This window comes from Martes martes (genome assembly GCF_963455335.1).
Source record: "Martes martes genome assembly, chromosome: 4".
NCBI lineage: Eukaryota > Metazoa > Chordata > Mammalia > Carnivora > Mustelidae > Martes > Martes martes.
The window spans coordinates 88027408-88045896 of NC_137891.1; the positions used below are offsets into that span (position 1 = coordinate 88027408).

At 39.1% G+C, this 18489-nt stretch overlaps 1 protein-coding gene across 2 annotated transcripts in view; it reads left to right on the plus strand.

Annotated features, from left to right (window-relative positions):
* RNF115 (ring finger protein 115) overlaps window positions 1–18489 on the plus strand; it is a 70015-nt gene that overhangs the window by 514 nt on the left and 51012 nt on the right. The gene's annotated exons all lie outside the window — the stretch shown is intronic.

The window sequence follows — 18489 nt, forward strand, 5'->3', positions numbered from 1 at the left end:
GCACAGCTCTGATTTCTCCGACACCCGTCTCCCTGATACCCTCTGCTCACTCTTTTCTGGTCGCTGGCCCCAAATCCCGGGCGTCCCGGCCCTGATTCCGGAACTCCCGCCCAGCCTATTTCCCCCCCTCGGATGTTCCACCTGCCCCTCACTCCCTTACCGCTCTTTACCTGTCCCCCTCCATCTTTTTGTCTTTCCTAGCAAGTTCTCTGACAACTCTCCCCTCAGTTTTCTTTCACTCTTTTTCACCATGTCTCCTTCCCACGTTGACCTCTCTTTCCCCCTCTTTCTCTCCAATTGCTCAACTCTTTCTCTTCAATTGCTTCTCACCTTCCTCTACGGCCTCTTCCACTTTTAACCAGATCCCCCTCCCCCATCCCCAGTGGAGCCAAATAGCGGATTGCTGAAGATTGTCCCTGTTCGGTTGTCTCTAGGGAAGGAAAGAAGAAAGGAGAGAAAGAGAGGGTTGGAAGGTAACTGGGGAGGTGAGGAGGATTTGCCCTTCCGTGGTTTCCAGGGTTCTTGTGAAAGTGAAAACAAGTATACTAACGACTTGCAGAGCGCCTGTGCTCCCTGTTACTATTGAAGGAAATGGCTTTTGGAAGAAGGCAGGACATACTGGTGTAACTTGGTTGTTTTGGTTGTCCTGCTGCCAGTGTCTTTAACATTACCTCCCTTACTTGCCCCTTCCTTGGTTCTGTCTCTTTACTTAATAAAAAGATCCAGGCCAGAATGCTGGGGACTGGATCCTTTGCCCTAAAATTGGTTTTTACCAGTTTCTGCCAGGTTGTCTGTTAGCCCCTGGAGAGGTGGTGCTACCCTTGTGAAGAATGTGCTTCTGCAGCAGGCTTGCCGGCTACAACACTCCAAACCCAGCTCTTTTGGGTTGGATTATAAGCTACTGCAGGGAGACCCACAAGGGTGAATGTTCAGTCTACCCTTGGCCAACCATCTTTAGAATTAGCTATAATTGTTCTTTTCCTTGGAAATAATCCAGGTTCAGCCTTAAGACAAGGTGGCTAAGTAACAACTCACCTCTGTTATTTACTGTCTCAGATACAGTCCATGAGAAATCCTCCTGAAGGTGTCTGCAGCGGTGTCTTGCTCCTTAGAAACACAAATGGAGTCTAGAGGTTAAGTGTTTCATGAGTATTTTAATAGCCTTTTCACCCAAAAGTTCTGTTTTTTTTTTCAGGTTTTTATGGCATTTTCTTTCCTCTGTTTGCCCCACACCCTCCAGGGTCATAGTTTCATCTATGTGCTGTTTTACTTTTGCTTGCGGAATCCATTCTGAGTGCGTGTGCGCGCTTTTTGCTATATTTCAGTGCTAGGAAGAGTAGGTGCCTTGATTTTTGTTTTTTGTTTTTTGTTTTGTTTTGTTTTGTTTTGTTTTGCCAGCGGACACCAGAGCCTCCAGAACTCTCTAACCACAGAAAGGGAGTCTGGGAATTCAGCCAGTATGTGTGTAACCACTGATATGCTGAATGCAATGCCCTGTTGAACACCGCTGTCTTCTGATCTTTATGTGCTGTTCACTGTTTGCCTTTAAGAGTGAGAAAATGGTCTAACTCCCCACAACTTAATATATCTTCTCTTCTTAACATCTCAAGTCCCCACTTTGTGCTCTTGAAAAGGGATGGTTTGAAAGACTTGGTAGGTGCTTTTATAAGCCTTAGTTTGATGCCCAGAGGAGAAGTTCTTGACCTTTTTAGTCTCATTTATTATCCGTCATGCCTGATGTGTAAATTGAATACTTCCTGCATACATACAAAGTTCTCAGCTGAATGTCCTGGAGGCAGCACCAAGGAATATGTGGTTCTTGCCCTTCAGGACCTAAAAATTTTATTGGAAAGACAAGACAAACATGGAAAAAGTAACAACACAGGTGAATGAGGATGGATAGTATGTGGTTTAGAATTCAGTGAGAGGGGGATACGGTAGCATTGGTGATGTGAAATCAGGGAAGTGACAGTTGAGATAGGATTTAAATTGAGTTTTGAAGGATAGGTAGAATTCAGATTGAGAATAGCACATAGAAAAGAGTAAATTGATTAAGAAGGAAGAAACATTTAATAAATAATTGTTGTCATGCATTTTTAGGAGAAGGTGCAGTGAAGTCAGGGTTACAGTTTGATTCACACATGAGACAAGTTTTATCTTGTTTCATGGCTGTTTCTAGATCCTTAAGCCTAAGCTGACACCTTGAACATGTTGGTTGTAAGAGTGATCAGATAAGTATCTGGCTCAGTTTAAATCTGACTCGGCTACTGAAAAACCAACCCAACACTGGTAAGTCAGTAATATGATTTTCATATATATAGGAAAACACTGAAGAGTTTTATAAAAGTAATTTTGTATTTGAACTTGAGATTTCCTTCACTGTAAGTACTCAGCATATAGTAGGTGTGCCTTGAACTGGATTAATGTGATGGGAAACCAGATGTCTTTTTGAGGGTAGCCGGACCCAGGTTATCTGGAATAAAGTTTGTGTTGTGTTGATATAATTTGCATCTCAAAAGGGTGCTTAGTCTTGCGCTAGTTGGATCACAAGAACAGTCATTCCTGAGTGCTATCCTCTCTGAACACCAGAGGTGGAGTATTGAGTCTTACTCTCAGCTTTTAATGAGCTATATTGCCAAATGGCTTTCTTTCTTTCTTTTTCTTTTTTAAATTTATTTATTTATTTGACAGAGAAATCACAAGTAGTCAGTGAGGCAGGCAGAGAGAGAGGGGGAAGCAGGCTCCCTGCCAAGCAGAGAGCCCAGATGTGGGGCTCGATCCCAGGACCCTGAGATCATGACCTGAGCTGAAGGCAGAGGCTCAACCCACTGAGCCACCCTGGTGCCCCTCCAAGTGGCTTTCTTGACTCAGTCAATGGGAAGGACTGCTTGCTTCAGAGCCATCTCATCTCTTGCCAGTTTAGGCCCCTGTAGAATCATAATGGTGTTCAGTGGGATTAAGTTGCAGGGTTTTGGAACTCTTATTTCTTCTCCCTTCCCCAGTTTCTAGGGTATAGCATTTCTTGATACATTCGCAAGTGTTGTGCAGGTAATAGCAACAGCTTACCCAGTGGTTCAGCCCTAAAACTCCCCTTAAGTTTTTGGTTATTGTTTTTCTCGTCAGTCCTACTACTCTGAAAGATTCGCAGGCCCAACTAACTTTAGTGTCTGTATTAAAAGAAATAATTTTGGTTATAACTTCTGAGAGAGAATGGGATATGCCTAATGCTATGTAGATTAAGTCAAATTCAGTTGAATGAATTTGGTGAAATAACAAGTCTTACTGCTAATTCTGATCTATCCATTTTAACTTTGTGTGTCTTCAGTTTGGATCCTCCCAAATAAGAGAACAAAAGAGTCATTTAGAAAAAAGATACAAAGAAATGAGGAGAAATCAAGATAATTTTAGAATGAAAATATATTCAGTGGTACTGTTATCATTAAATATCAAAAAAGAATCTCTGTTGGGGTGCCTGGGTGGCTCAGTTGGTTAAGCATCTGCCTTTGGCTCAGGTCATGATCTCGGGGTCCTGGGATTGAGCCCTTTGTCAGGCTCCCTGCTCAGTGGGGAGCCTGCTTCTCCCTCTCCCCGCTTCCCTTGAGTTCTCTGTCTCTCAAATAAATAAAAATCTAAAAAAAAAAAAAATCTCTATTCTAGAAGTGACTATTGATTTAGGAATTTCTTTCTTTTGTTGAAAAGTGTTTTCCTATTTACAGTGAAAATAATTTTAGTAAAATTTGGGTTTTAAAATAAGAAAATTTGATTATATGCTTTAAAAAACCCTTAGGGTTTCAAGTTTACATATGTTGGGTAAACGGCATTGTGTATTTTTAGGTAACTTAAAATTATTTTCAAAACACAGCAGAAGGGGTGCCTGGGTGGCTCAGTCTAAGTGTCTGCCTTCGGCTCAGGTCGTGATCCCAGGGTCCTGAGATCGAGCCCCACATCAGGCTGTCTGCTCCGAGGGAAGCTTGCTTCTCCCTCTCCCACTACCCCTGCTTGTGTTTCCTCTCTCGCTCTGTCTCTCTCTGTCAAATAAATAAAAATCTTTAAGACAAAACAAACAAACAAAAAACATAGCAGAAGCTTCTACCTCACCTTACTGTCCTCTCTTGAGAGACAATGTGAAGCCAAGACTGGTGGAGATACTATGCTACACTGAGGGATGACCGAGTAGTACCATAGAAGGCTGTGTCAGGCAATGTAAAGGTGTCAGTCATTACATCCCTACGCTACACTGTCCCCCTTTTAAATCAAGGCCAGAGATTGCATCTGGTAGAGTGTTCATTAAATGGGTGAGATAAATCATATGCAGAGTAAACTGTTTTTGGTATTGATGGACTAGGGTGATTCTTACAGTGTTTTATGGAGATCAGAGTATCCAAATCCAGACAAGAGACCAGTCTAATTAAGGGCTGTCAAGGTATTACTCACCTCTGAGACTCTGCCTGAAGGAACTAACAGGCTTCTCTCTCTCTCTCTCACATCTCTTTATTATATCACCTTCGCTCTAATAAAATGTCATCCTTATAATAAGTAATGTTATCTACTTTGGTTCTTTACCAGGTGCTATACAAGTGACTATCATTGTGCTGTGCTTGTAATGACTTTACTACGGAAAACTTTTTTTTTTTTTTAAGATTTTATTTAATTTATTTGACAGACAGAGATCACAAGAAGGCAGAGAGGCAGGCAGAGAGAGATGGAGAAGCAGGCTCCCTGCTGAGCAGAGAGCCGGATGCGGGACTGGATCCCAGGACCCTGAGATCATGACCTGAGCCGAAGGCAGAGGCTTTAACCCACTGAGTCACCCAGGCGCCCCAGGAAAACTTTTTTTAAAGAAAAGATTTTATTTGAGAGAGAGAGAGAGAGAGAGAGAGAGAACGCACTTGCGAATGAGTGGAGGGGCAGGGGGAGAGGCAGAGAATCTCAGTGAAGAGCCTGAGGTAGGGCTGGATCTCTGAGATCATGAGTTGAGCCAAAACCAAGAGTCAGATGCTTAACGAGCTGAGCCACCCAGGTGCTCCAAATACAGGAAAACTTTCTAAGCAACCCATAGTAAGGGAAGCTAAAAAGTAAATTTCATTTTTTTTAATTAAAAAAAAAAACATTTTAAGTACATTTCTAAAGACTTTGTGATTCTTAAAACTCTAAGCTCACTGACCTTGCTTTTTAAGTTGCATGATTCGTTGAAAGGTCACAGAGCTGTATCCAAGTAATATTAGTAATGTTATTGAACTTGGGGTAGGAATTTAGTGTTTTGAGCTGGGCTAGAGAGGTTTGAATTATTAAGATATCTTATATTCTCCTGTTGGTGGTTCACCAGCTAAAAGGTCTGCTTGATTTTCCAACATCTATCTGGTACTGTGCTTGAACGATGTGATGAGTTATATTTTAAAGTAGTGGCTTTAGTGTTGTGAGATCTTTATCAAAATGGTTCCAGTGGTACAAAATATAGGTACTACCATGTGAAGTTTGAATATACAGTGTTAGTAAATATATTCCCTGCCAGGATCTAGAAATAAGAAACATGTATTCTTCTAAGTAGAAGGCTAGTTCTGGCCTTGAAATTCTGATATGTAGACATGTATGTACTGGGGAAATCTGTGGGATTTTTTTTTTGGTATGAGGAAGAACAAAAATCTTAAATTCACTGCAGATAAAATCCCTTGTACTTTTTGGGAAGTACCAGTTGAATGCTAACACTTTGTGTTTCTTTATGTTTGCTTGGCTTTTTATGACCTTTACATACATTCAGGGAGGAAATGCTAAGGCCTTTCAGACATCCATCTTATTAGAAAAGGAAAGAAGATGTGGATTGCTTCTACTTCTCTATAGTCAAATTAGAAGGGGTCTAAGAATAAGCCTGTGAATGCTGACTTTTTTTTCATCTCTTCACAGCCTAATAATGAACAATAAAGGAGATAGCTTAAAACAGTGGCTCTCAACTGGAAGCAGTGTTCTCCTCAGGAGAACCTTTGGTAATGTCTGTAGTCATTTTTGGTTGTCAGGATTGCAGGGAGTGGGAGGGAGAGTTGTTCCTGTCGTCTTGTGGATAGAGGCCAGGGATGCTGCTAACATGCTACAATGCACAGGACAAACCCCCACAACAAAGAATTATTGGGCCCAAAATGGTAAGAGACTTGAGGTTGAAGAACCCTGGTGTAGAAGGATAAAGAGATTGTTCTCTTGTATCTGTGGGTGTAAGGTTTTGTTCTGATGTGGCTTTGATTCCTAATTTTGGGATACTGATGAGAATTTTCAGTAAGATAATTGAAACCATATAATTTTAGCCAAAGCCCTGATGGGAGGGATTATTTAGAACAGTAGTTAGTGGCTGCTATTCTATTATAGCTGTATCTGTTAGGGTCACTTTCTCTCCTTGTGGTTACTGAGACCAGAGGAATTGGATCACTCCTCTCAGATTACACACTGTAGGGCAACTTCTAAAAGAAAAGTATCCAAATTTTTTGTCAGTTGGGAATTAATTGAGGTAGTAGCACTGCTTGTAACTTAGGAAGACATCTGGAAATTACAGTTTGAAAACAAGTCAAAAAGCAGACAGTAAGCCTAACTTTTAGTTTCTTTGTAGTTCATCTTAGCATTAATCAGGTTTTACTTTCTCTCTTTCTCTTATAGCTCTCTTAGAAGTTTCATGAACTCAGGAGATTTTGTATTTAAACTTTTAGTTTCTTTTCTCCCTCTTTTTTTTTTTTTTTTAAAGATAGTTTATTTATTTGACTGGGATCACAAGTAGGCAGAGATGCAGGCGGTGGAGGGTGGGGAGGAAGCATGCTCCCCACTGAGCAGAGAGTGCTATGAGGGGCTCAATCCCAGGACCCTGAGATCATGAACTGAGCCGAAGGCAGAGGCTTAACCCACTGAGCCACCCCGGCACCCCGAACTTTTAGTTACTTTAAACTCTTGGCTCAGAGAGTGAATTGAATGATCAGTCCTTGTTCTGATACTGGTCATTAGAGCTGAGTCACCTGACCCTCTCTGTTTACCTTAGTATATACTATTGTAAAATAATATTGAGGTGTTACTGGAAGCCTGAATGAGCATTCAGAGAAATGGAGCTATGTAGTCTTGGATTGAAAGGTAGTGTAGGAACAAGCAAATACTTCCCATTGGTGGGGAAATAGGGTTTTTGCCATAGTAGAAACATTTTAGGTAGTTTTTCTTCCAGAAGTTTAGTTTAGATTCTGAAAGATTTTTTCTTTAATTCTTCTTTTAAGTTCAATTGTTAGCAAGTTAAAATTCCTTAGAAGTGTCAAGGTGCATTTGTATCAAACAGAAGTGAGTTGGTTCTCATGATTTTTAGCTGAGCATTTCTTGTATGTTAAATTGCTTGTCCAGCCTCTTTTCCCAAATAGGCCATTTAGTTTTGTTTTCCTTGAAAATCTGTTAAGGTCGGTAATCTCTCTCCTTGACGATTTCAGCAAGTGTCACAGAGAAGTTCTTATAGACAAGGTATTCTTTGTTTAGCTCTTTGTCATTGTCTTTGATATTGTTTAGATTTGAACAGACTTTAAATCCAGAGAACTATCTTCCAGTAGAGGTTTCATTATGGTTACTTTTTGCCATGCTTAGAATATATATTGTCAAAATAAAGAGAAAAATCCCATAGTTACATGCCCTTTAATGCCTTTTTCTGGATTAACTGAGACCTGCAAGTATCCTACGGTGATGCTGATCTTCTGGCCTTGTGGTTCTCAAACCTATTAGACCCAGTGCCCTCATTTTATAATAAATATTTTGAAATGCTCCTTTTAATGAAATTCACGTAGCACAACTTCCCTACACATACAGTTTAAAAAAAAATTAGCTGTAAGATAAAGGATAAATAAAAAGAAAATTATTCATGACAAAATGTTACACATTTCAGTCTGTAAATACTCAGTTGTCCATAACAGGAAGATATGTATAATGTGGTAGATACTGGCACCAAACATTTACATAACAGCTACTTGAGTAGACTGTTATAAGAGTATTTGCAACTTTAATGCCATGAAAAGCAAACTATCAGAATGGTGAACAATTCTTGGAAAAGGTACAAATAAAGTATAATTTTTTCTTTTTTTACTCAGAGTTGTTTTTCTGGACATTTAGTGCAGATTAAAATTATGCAGAAAGACTTGGTGTTTATATATAAAATAAAGGTAGGACTGAGGCTTTGAAAAAGGTGTTTTTTAAATCTACTTAACTATCCGTATGAAGTTTGAGAATAGAAACATTTATTTGTGCTGCAGTTTCCTGTGTGTTCCTCCCTCTGTCCATTAAATGGACAATAAATTTTTAAATTGCTGTGACAGCCAAAACACTTCAAGAGATATCCAGAATGTCCCCTAGATGATTGTATTTTCTTCATTAAGAATGCCTTCTAGTCATACAGGAAAACATTTTCCCATTTTATGTTTACTCTTTTCTCTTATTATTTCCTATGTTAGTGCAATAATTAAACCACATGTTGTAAGATTCAGTTTGTCCTTTAGATTTGGTTTACTTTTCTTTTAGACAGTTCCTCCTGTATACCTTTAAATTTCTTATTTCCTTACCACTCTTATTATTGCCATTTCCATATTCATCAGTGGTTAGAACGGTGCTTGGTGCATAGTATTCATTCAATAAGCATTTGTTGAATGAAGGAATTGTAATTGGGGCCTTTTCTTCATACCACTTTCTGGTTTTATACATGTTGAAAATCATGGGGGTACTAGTGTTCATAAAACACCCTAAAACAAAGCACAGACCTGTAGACCACTGAATAAAAGTTTGGCTCAAAGCAGGGGTCTAATGAACCACTTATCATTAGGTAGGGGTCAGACAGAGTTGAGCCTCTTTTTTTTGAATGTAGCTTTGTTTGTGTATCTGACAGTTTATAAGTAGACGAGCTTCCCAGTTACCTGTCCTCCAGATGAGCAGCTGATTGGCTTTTAAAATTTATGATTTATTTATTTGAGACAAAGAGTGCGCGCACACTTACACACGGGAGCATGAGCAGGGGGAGAGGCAGAGAGACAAGCAGACTCCCTGCTGAGTGAGTAGTACCCTGGAATCATGACCTGAACTGAAGGCAGACCGACTGAGCCACCCAGACGCCCTATTACTGAGTCTTTCAAGGACCTTAGTTTTCTTGTCGGTAAAATGAGGTAGTTGTGTTTTTTCCTCTCTGTTGGTTAGTGATTTGAGCTTTTGTGTATTTTTGGATTTTGTATGAAGGAATTTTGTTCTGTAGTTTTCCACATAGATCATGTGATACCCACTGAATTCTCCACCCCCCGGCTCCCCCACTGAATTATTCTTACTGGGATATAGATTTTACTTCTGAAATGATTCTCCTTATAAGTTACAAAGTATATTATCTTGTTTTATGATAACGAACAATCTTGAAAATGTTAGGATTGAGGACATCATAATATAAAGCAACGCTGAGATTTTCCTTTGTTAAATGAAACAAAACAGTATACTCTTATTGCTGGTAATGTTGATTGAATAAAGTAAAACCTCAATTTTTGAAGACTTGGGATTCTTTGACAGGTAAATTTGGCCTGGGGTAATTTCTTTTTCAGGGCTATTCTTATAAAATCTTTGTTTCTTTTATTTTTTAAAGTTCTTCAGTTAATTCATTATTTTCTTACTTTGTAAAGCTCAATGACTGCCTTTGTCAACCAGTTTGTATGTGATCTATACTGACCTGAGAGTTCCTGAAAGTGAATTAGATCATATTTGTAAAGTTCTCTTACCTCATTGATGGAATGTCTGTACTATTGTATTTAGATGAAGAGGTAGACATCAGAGAGGTTCAGAGATTGCTCTTGTGGGCACATGGTAGAAAGGAGGATGGTGCTAAATTATTTTATTTAAAAGGGTTTTACTTAATGTAATGTAATCTAAGGCCTTTATTCCTATCTTTTGGATTTTAAACTGATACTTTTTTTAAAGATTTTATTTATTTATTTGTCAGAGAGAGAGCACGAGAGCCAGAGAGAGTGTGTGCAAGCAGGGAGAGTGGCAGGCCTGAGGCAGGACTCGGGACCTTGGGATCATGACCTGAGCCAAGGCAGATAATTAATCAACTGAGGCACCCAGGTGTCCCTAAACTGATACTTTTAAAATGAAATGATGGTGATAGTAGCTGATGATTTTTTTAAAAAATGTTTTTACTTGGCAAAATAGAAAACTTGACAGTCTTGTGTGTGTCCTTAATTTTTAAATTTTAAAATTGAGCTGCTTTGGGGTGCCTGGCTGGCTCAGTTGATAGAGCATGTGACTCTTGATCTTGGGTCATGAGTTTGAGCCCCATGTTGGGTGTAGAGATTACTTAAATAAATAAAAGCTTTAAAATTGAACTGCTTTCTGGAATCTAAAAATCTGGAGATCAGTCTAAATCAGTGTTTCTCAAAACTTTGTGTCAGGAGACTTAACTGTGAATTCAGAATCATGGTAGAATGCGACATACTAAATCTTGTCTCCCTTCTTCCATTTCCCCTTTTACCATACAGAATGGCATATTAATGGTTCTGAAAAATCATTCAGTAAAGCAACATACTTTTTTTTTTTCCAAAGATTTTATTTATTTATTTGACAGAGAGAGACACAGCTATAGAGGGAACACAAGCAGAGGGGTGGGAGAGGGAGAAGGAGGCTTCCCGCTGAGCAGGGAGCCTGATGTGGGGCTTGATCCCAGTACCCTGGGATCATGGCCTGAGCTGAAGGCTGATGCGCAATGACGGAGCCACCCAGGTGCCCATCAACATACTTAATAATATTGTTTAATTCAACCTTTTCCAGATTTGTTTTTTCTTTTTCTTAACAGACCACTGATTTAATATCCTGTGAAACATGGTTTAAGAAATGCTCTACAAAATTGCTTACAGGAGTTTATTAGAATCTACAATTTATTGAAAACTTTATGTTCCAGGCCCTATTTCATTAATGAAGTGTGACTTGCCAAATATCACACAGTTCGTTTGTTTCTCTATGCTTTCAGTCCACTTTTTTTTTTTTAAAGATTTTATTTATTTATTGGACAGACAGAGATCATAAGTAGGCAGAGAGGCAGGAAGCAGGCTCCCTGCTGAGCAGAGAGCCCGATGCGGGGCTCGATCCCAGGACCCTGGGATCATAACCTGAGCCGAAGGCAGAGGCTTTAACCCACTGAGCCACCCAGGCGCCCCTTCAGTCCACTTTTGATTAAAGTTCACATTCACTACTTTTAACCACTTAGGCTCTTCTGAAACATTGCTCAGTTCTTCTTTTGAGGCGAAGTACCTGAGATGAGGATATTCAGAAAAGTTTGTTATATGGGCCTTTATTTCTGTAAGTGTGATTTCATTAAAATATATATTTTGTACATGATTTCAGTGACTTCTAGTCCCAAGTTATTTTTCTTTCCCTACCAAGCATGCTTTCCTTTCCCTCAGTGTTTGGAATGGAGAGCTTCAAATATGTTTTCTGGGAGAATGAATGTTGTCAGTTTATGTAAGAAGATTCTGTCAGCCTAAGCTGAATGCAAGAAGATAAAAATTTTCCTCCAAACCAGTGGGATGCATCAGAGCTGAAGGCAAACTTTTTGGATCATTTACCATCTTATATCTTTGCCACTGGGTTGTTCTCCTTCCTGCTGCCTTCAGTGGCAGCAAGCACAGAACATTACAACTAAATCTGTTCTGGCTATATTGTGTTGTATGAAGTTAACTTTTTCTCTGGTAATTTTTGTAGTTTAGTCTGTTTTTTTTTCTTAGAAAATTTGGCTTCTTGTTCATCTGATCAGGCTTGTATCAAGTAACGTTTTGTCCTGTGTGACCTGATTTTCTGCCTTGTTACACAGTGTGCTGAAGAAGGTTGATTGATTATACACTCTTGTTCGGAGTCCGTGATATTGTTGGTGTTCAGTCATGGCCTGGAATGGAGGAACAAAATTACGAAGGTTGTATATGTTACTATTCTTAGGGAATGAGACCATAAATGAAAGCAGTTTTGTTGGCCTGGAACTGAATCACAGCTCTTCAAATAGTGTTTAAATTGTATAGGTATCCTTGTATAACACTAAAACTAGCCTGATGTTTTCTTTCCTTTTTCCTTTTTTCTTTTTTTTGTGAACTGGTTTTCTTTCTGGTTAATAGTCAAGGGAACAATCACTTAAGATTTTTTGGAGTTCAAAATGCTTAAACTGGAAACTTTCATCTTCTTTTTGAATGCGTAGTTGGCCACATGAAAAAGAAGACTTATTTTTCTGAAGGATAGTTGGGGGAGGCAGCATTTGTGCTCTAGTTTTACAGATGGAGAAATAGGTCTTCACAAAGACCACAAAGGTAATGCTGGAACTGGAGACAGAACTTGAGTTCTTTTGTCTTTGTTTTGGGGTATACTTGATGCTTTTGAAAAGGGAGGAAGTGTACCTTGGTTTGAAAAGAAATAATCAGGGCATTTATGGAAAAGGTCTCTAGAAAAAAGCAGTGTCTTTGACCTACAGCTGTGAGCTGGCATGAAATACAGGGTGTGGTGGGTTCTGGTGTAAGAGCTGTGATGTGTTTCAAACAGTATGTGTTCCTAATCTTTCCAGTTAGGAATTTCTGAACAGTTCTGCCCGATGATACTCAAAGACTTTGACTATGAACAAGAGGATATGAGTAAATATTGTGATCTTAGTTTTTGACTGTCACACAAGACAGAAAATAGGCTTCTGTTTTTTTTTTAATTTAAATTCAGTTAATTAACATATAACATATAATTAGTTTCAGAGGTAGAGTTCAGTGTTTCATCAGTCTTACATAATACCCAATGCTTATTACATCATGTGCCCTTCTTAATGCCCATCACCCAGTTACCCCATCCCTCCATGCATCTCCCCTCCAGCAGCCCTCAATTTGTGTTCTATGTTTAAGAGTCTTGTAATGGTTTGTCACCTCTGATTTTGTCTCGTTTTATTTTTCCCTCCCTTCTCCTATGATCCTCTGTTTTGTTTCTTAAATTCCACATATAAGGGGCGCCTGGGTGGCTCAGTAGGTTGGGCTCTGCCTTTGGCTCGGGTCATGATCTCAGGGTCCTGGGATCAAGACCCGAGTTGGGCTCTCTGCTTGGAGGGGAGCCTGCTTTCCCCTCTCTCTGCCTGCTTCTCTGCCTACTTGTGATCTTTCTCTCTGTCAGGTAAATAGATAAAATCTTAAAAAAAAAATTCCACATATGAGTGAAATCATATAATTGTCTTTCTCTAATTGACTTACTTCACTTAGCATAATACCCTCTACTTCCATCCACATCATTGAGAAATGGCAAGATTTCACTTTTTTTTGGTGGCTGAGTAGTATGTCATTGTATAAATACACCACATCTTTATCTGTTCATCTGTCTATGGACATCTGGGCTCTTTCCATAGTTTGGCTATTGTGGACATTGCTGCTATAAACATTGGGGTGCAGGTGCCCCTTCGGATCACTGCATTTGTATCTTTGGGTAAATAAGCTTCTGTTTTAGATTAAAAAAACTACTTAGATGCTGATAGTGAACATATAGAAAAGCAAAGCTGTGGGAATTAGGAAATAATTTCTAGTCTATTTCATGTTCTGAGTAAATATTGATACAAATTTGCATAAAGTTCAAGAGTATGCACAATTCAGAGTGGAACTCAATATAAATAAGTCTTGCCTTGTAGCTCATTGTCCTTCTAAAACCTCACATGTTTTGATAATTAATCTTGAATTATAAGAAGGAAAAGAAAATAATGCATTAAAGCCACTGTTTCCCTTTCTCTTCAGTATTACAAGTGTACTCTTGAGCTATTCTTCTAAGTGGGTAAGAATCAGGGCTAGGCTATACTTAAAGAGTTGTTCCAGATTCAGACGATTAACGGTGAAAAATATTTCTGGTTATAGGTATTTTTAGATGGAATAGGCAGTGGAACATTGGAAGCAGTTCATTCAGGTGTGCCTGCCACTGGTATCTTCACTAGAGTTTTATACAATACACTTTTAGACCCTAGGGGAAGCAGCTTAGTTTGGTACAAACAATAAGGTTCCAATTTCCAATGATTCTGGGTAATTAACCTAGATTTGTTATACTTCTCTTCTACAGATTAAATGATAGAAATGACCTAATGAATTTTTTTAAGACTTTGTGACTGTGTAGACTGTATGTTGGCAGTATTTTGGTTGAGGGGGGTAGTTAGTGTGATTTGATGTGTTAATGTTGAAGCAGAGAAGAGAGATTTCCATAGTGCCAGACATACGTGGGTACTTATCATTATCCTTGGTTTGCCCCTCCTCCTCTCTTCTAACACAAGCACCTTATGCTTAAAATTCAAAACTTTGTATCTGAGTATCTGTATATATATGTCAGGATGAATGATTCTAAAGCCAGGACTTGGATGTGGGAGGAGTATAGAGGCAAAGAAAGACTATGTTTGGTTCCTGTTTGACACCTACCCCCTCCCCCGCTTTTTCTTAAAAAGATCATTTATTTATTTATTTATTTGACAGAGAGAGAGAGAGAGAGAGAGCGAGAGCGCGAGCGAGCACAAAGCAGGGGGAGTGGCAGGCAGAGGGAGAAGCTGGCTTCTGCTGAGCAAGGATCCCAATGCAAGACTGGATCCCAAGAGCCTGGGATCATGACCTGAGCTGAAGGCAGATGCTTAACCAACTGAGCCACCCAGGCATCCCCTGTTTGATCCTTTTACAAATTTACCTTAATTCATGGACATTCCCCCAATTAAGGTTAAGATCACCCCTGGAAAAAAATTATGAAAATTAAAATGTAAAGTAGCCATCTTTAGAAGTGATTTGAGATAAGCACTTAAAATCCAGTCTGGTTGTAATCTCAGTATAGGGTGAAACTAAACTGTGTTTGTAACTAAGGAAACATAGCCAAGTAATTTTATCATATTTTGTCAGGAGAAACAGTATGTCTCTTAGAAGAAGGTGTGGGAATTGTTGGTGAACAGGAAAAGAGTAGAAAAAAAAGTCAGAGGTAAACATCATTCTCTTCTGGTACTGCCGAGGGGAAGAGGAAACCCAGGTCCTTGATTTTTGAGGATCTGGTTTATACTCTTGGTGGGGATGGGTATCTTAGGCTGTTGTAAAGTAAATTGGCATTTTGGATTTTATATACATGGCCTCTGAATTTGGTTTTTATGTGAATCTTTTTCTTTCTTTCCTTTTTTAAGATTTTATTTGTTTATTTGACAGAGAGATCACAAGTAGGTAGAGAGGCAGGCAGAGGGGGTGGGGAGAGCAGGCTTCCCACTGAGCAGAGAGCCCCGTTGTGGGCTCTATCCCAGGACCTGAGATCATGAGCCAAAGGCAGAGACTTAACCCATTGAACCATCCAGGCATACCTATGTGAATCTTTTTTTTTAAGACAGATCTTCTCTTGGTCTGCTAACGTAGATTTCCTAGTCTGTAAGATTGAAGGTTTCAGACCTTGGATTGTGTATTTATCAGGATAATACTCCTTTATGAGAGAGGGAGGGGGCTGAATGGCTGCTGAATTTCCCAAGGCCTTATTGGGCCTCACCATAAACTTTTTCATCCTGTCCTCAGGAAATTAGAGTTTCTATTACTTTCTCTAAAAGCAGAGTTATTTTTAATCAGTGTGGTGTAATGAAAAGAATATGTGAGGAAGACCAAGACTGATATAACTTAAAACAAAAAACTTTATCATGAAAAACTTTAAACATATCAAAAATAGACTAGTATAAGAAGCCCACATGAACCCAGCTTTAATAATTATGAATTTAAGCCAGTTGTATTTCATTAATCTCTACCCTAAGTCCACATGATGTCTCCAGATAGTTTGAAACAGTTGTTAAAATTTTTGAGTCTTTTGAGTGAAGGAGTGGCACCCTTTATGTAGCTGGAAGTCAGGAAGAGTAGTGACTAGTGTGAATTGAGAAGAAAAATGGCAGTATTAAGTCAAGTGCTATTAAGCCTTTAAAAAGAAAATCTAGAAACTGGAACTACAGCAACTTCAGAATGTTATTTTGGGATTTTCAGTCCTCCAAGAGAATGGAAGTGAGATAATTTTCTAAGAACAGACCTTTGTTCTGAGATCAGACTGTTGCAGTATGTAAGAGACAAGCAGGCATTTTTCTTTTTACTTTGATAATTAGAGAATGATGAGCTTACGAATTTGAAAAAGTTCTCTCTATGTTCTGTAATGTTGATTGCAGGAGAGATAATCCACAGCTGAGAGATCTATATGTTTTATAATTAGCTACTTTTATCAAGGATAATTTACAAAGCATTTGGAAAGAATTTTGGTTCTCTTCCCTGTAATCAAAATAGAATTATTTAGGAAGATTTGATTGTGGAGGGAGTACCTGGGGATAGGACTCCATAGTAGTTCTGCAATTTGGTTTATACCTCTGAAGTAGCCTGTTCTGTTGAAAGAGCTGTTTGTGGCTGACAGCCTGGTTCATAGAACTGTGCCTGGGATCATGATGAGAAGACTTCTGCATTTTCTCTACTCTAAATCAACATGCTTCTTGTTTCAGAGTCTTTTTTTGTCTTCCCAATTGTGATTATCTGCTTTTGAAATTATTTTTTTCTCTACCATACCTCTTAACATCATTTTGGAAGTTCAGTATCAGTGTAAATGATCTTTTAACTCCAAAGGATCTTCATCCCTACTCCATTTTAGCCACCTACGCCCATTGATATATCTTGGACTTTATGATCATCCAGAACAGTTCTTCCTCTGAAACCTCTCGAGCTCTACTATCTTACGATCCAGCCATAACTTCTTAAGTTTTCAGCTCTTTGGGGCATGTGGGTGGCTCAGTCAGTTAAGCATCTGCCTTCACCTCAGGTCATGACCCTAGTTTCCTGGGTTTGAGCCCCATGTCAGGCTCATTGCTCAGCAGGGAGTCTGCTTCTCCCTCTACCTCTCCCCCTGCTTATGCTCTCTCTGTCTGTCAAATATATAAAATCTTAAAAAGTTTTTAGCTCTTTTATTTCTTTACTTCCACTCTATGCGTTTTCTAATTATATTAGATTCTGGTACTTTGACTCTTATTTGTGAAGTACATGGCAAGTAATTTCATGTTCATGTAGTCAGTAAATATCGAGCACCTATCTGTCCTAGGCATATAATGGTAAACAAAACAGATCTGCACCCTGCTGTTATGAAACTTTAAGCTTACTGAATGGAGATAGGCATTAAAAAACATATAAGTTGTGATAAGTGCTATAAAGTAATGAACGAGGTGCTGAGGAAGAAAATAATAGGGGATCAGAAGATGGGTGAAATAGGTGAAAGGGATTAAGAAGTGCAGTCTTACAGTTATAAAATAAGTAAGTCACAGGGATGAAATCCAACATAGGGAATATAGTCAGTAATATGGTAACAACTTTGTATGTTGATAGGTCATACCTACACTTACTGTGGTCATTTCATAATGTATATAAATATTGAATCACTATGTTGTACACCTGAAACCAATACAATATCTTATGTATTCTTCAATTACAAAAAAGAGAATAGGAGGTAACCGCTGTAGATTCCATGATGAAAGAAGGACTCTCTGACATGACATTAAAATGGAGGCTAAAGGATTAGAAATTCCTTGCCATTCACAAAGTTAGGGAATAGTGTTTCAGTTACAGAAGCAGTATATATGGAAGCTTAGAGGCACGATGAGCTTGATGAGGCAGAAAAACTGAAAGAAGACCCCTGTAACCGGAATATATTGAGTGGGGGAGAGTAGCATGAAGTGATGTGGCCAGTTGAATAGAGACCTGCTGAATCAGGGCCTTGTAGGTCATGTTTAAGAGTTTGATTTTATACGAGGTGTTTTGGGAGATAGTTCAAAGGTTTTAAGCTGGGAAATGACATGGTCCATTTTTATGTTTTAAAAATCATTCTGACTTCAGTATGCTGAAGAGATAAGGAAGAGGCTAGAAGAGAAATGGGATGACACTTAAAAGGGAAGGTATTTCAGTGTGTAGGGTCACTGCTGGCTTAGGTTAAGATAGTGTGGCAGTGGGCAAGGAGTAGATTTGAGAAATGTGTTTGAGCTAGGAGTGCCAGATTTGATCGTTAGTTGTTGGAAGATAGGGGAGAGGGAGGTGTCAGGAATGACTCCCAGGTTTCCAGTATGAGCAAGCTGGTATGTATGCCACATCTTGAGAGACAGTGTATGTGTGTACATGTAAGGAAGAGAGAGAAAGAGCGCTCAGAAACATGGTCTGGGTTGGAGATACACATTCGGGAGTTGTTCCCGTATAGGGGATATTTAAAGCAGTGGGAATGAGCGAGAGGGAGAGGGAGGGAATCATAGGGCCCAGACCTATGATTGTGACAAATTACGACACTTTGTAATTGATTACCTTTTTCTTTCTTTCTTTCTTTTTTTTTTTTTTTAAAGATTTTATTTATTTGACAGACAGAAATCACAAGTAGGCAGAGAAGCAGGCAGAGAGAGAGGAGGAAGCAGGCTCCCTGCAGAGCAGAGAGCCCGATGCGGGACTCGATCCCAGGACCCCAGGATCA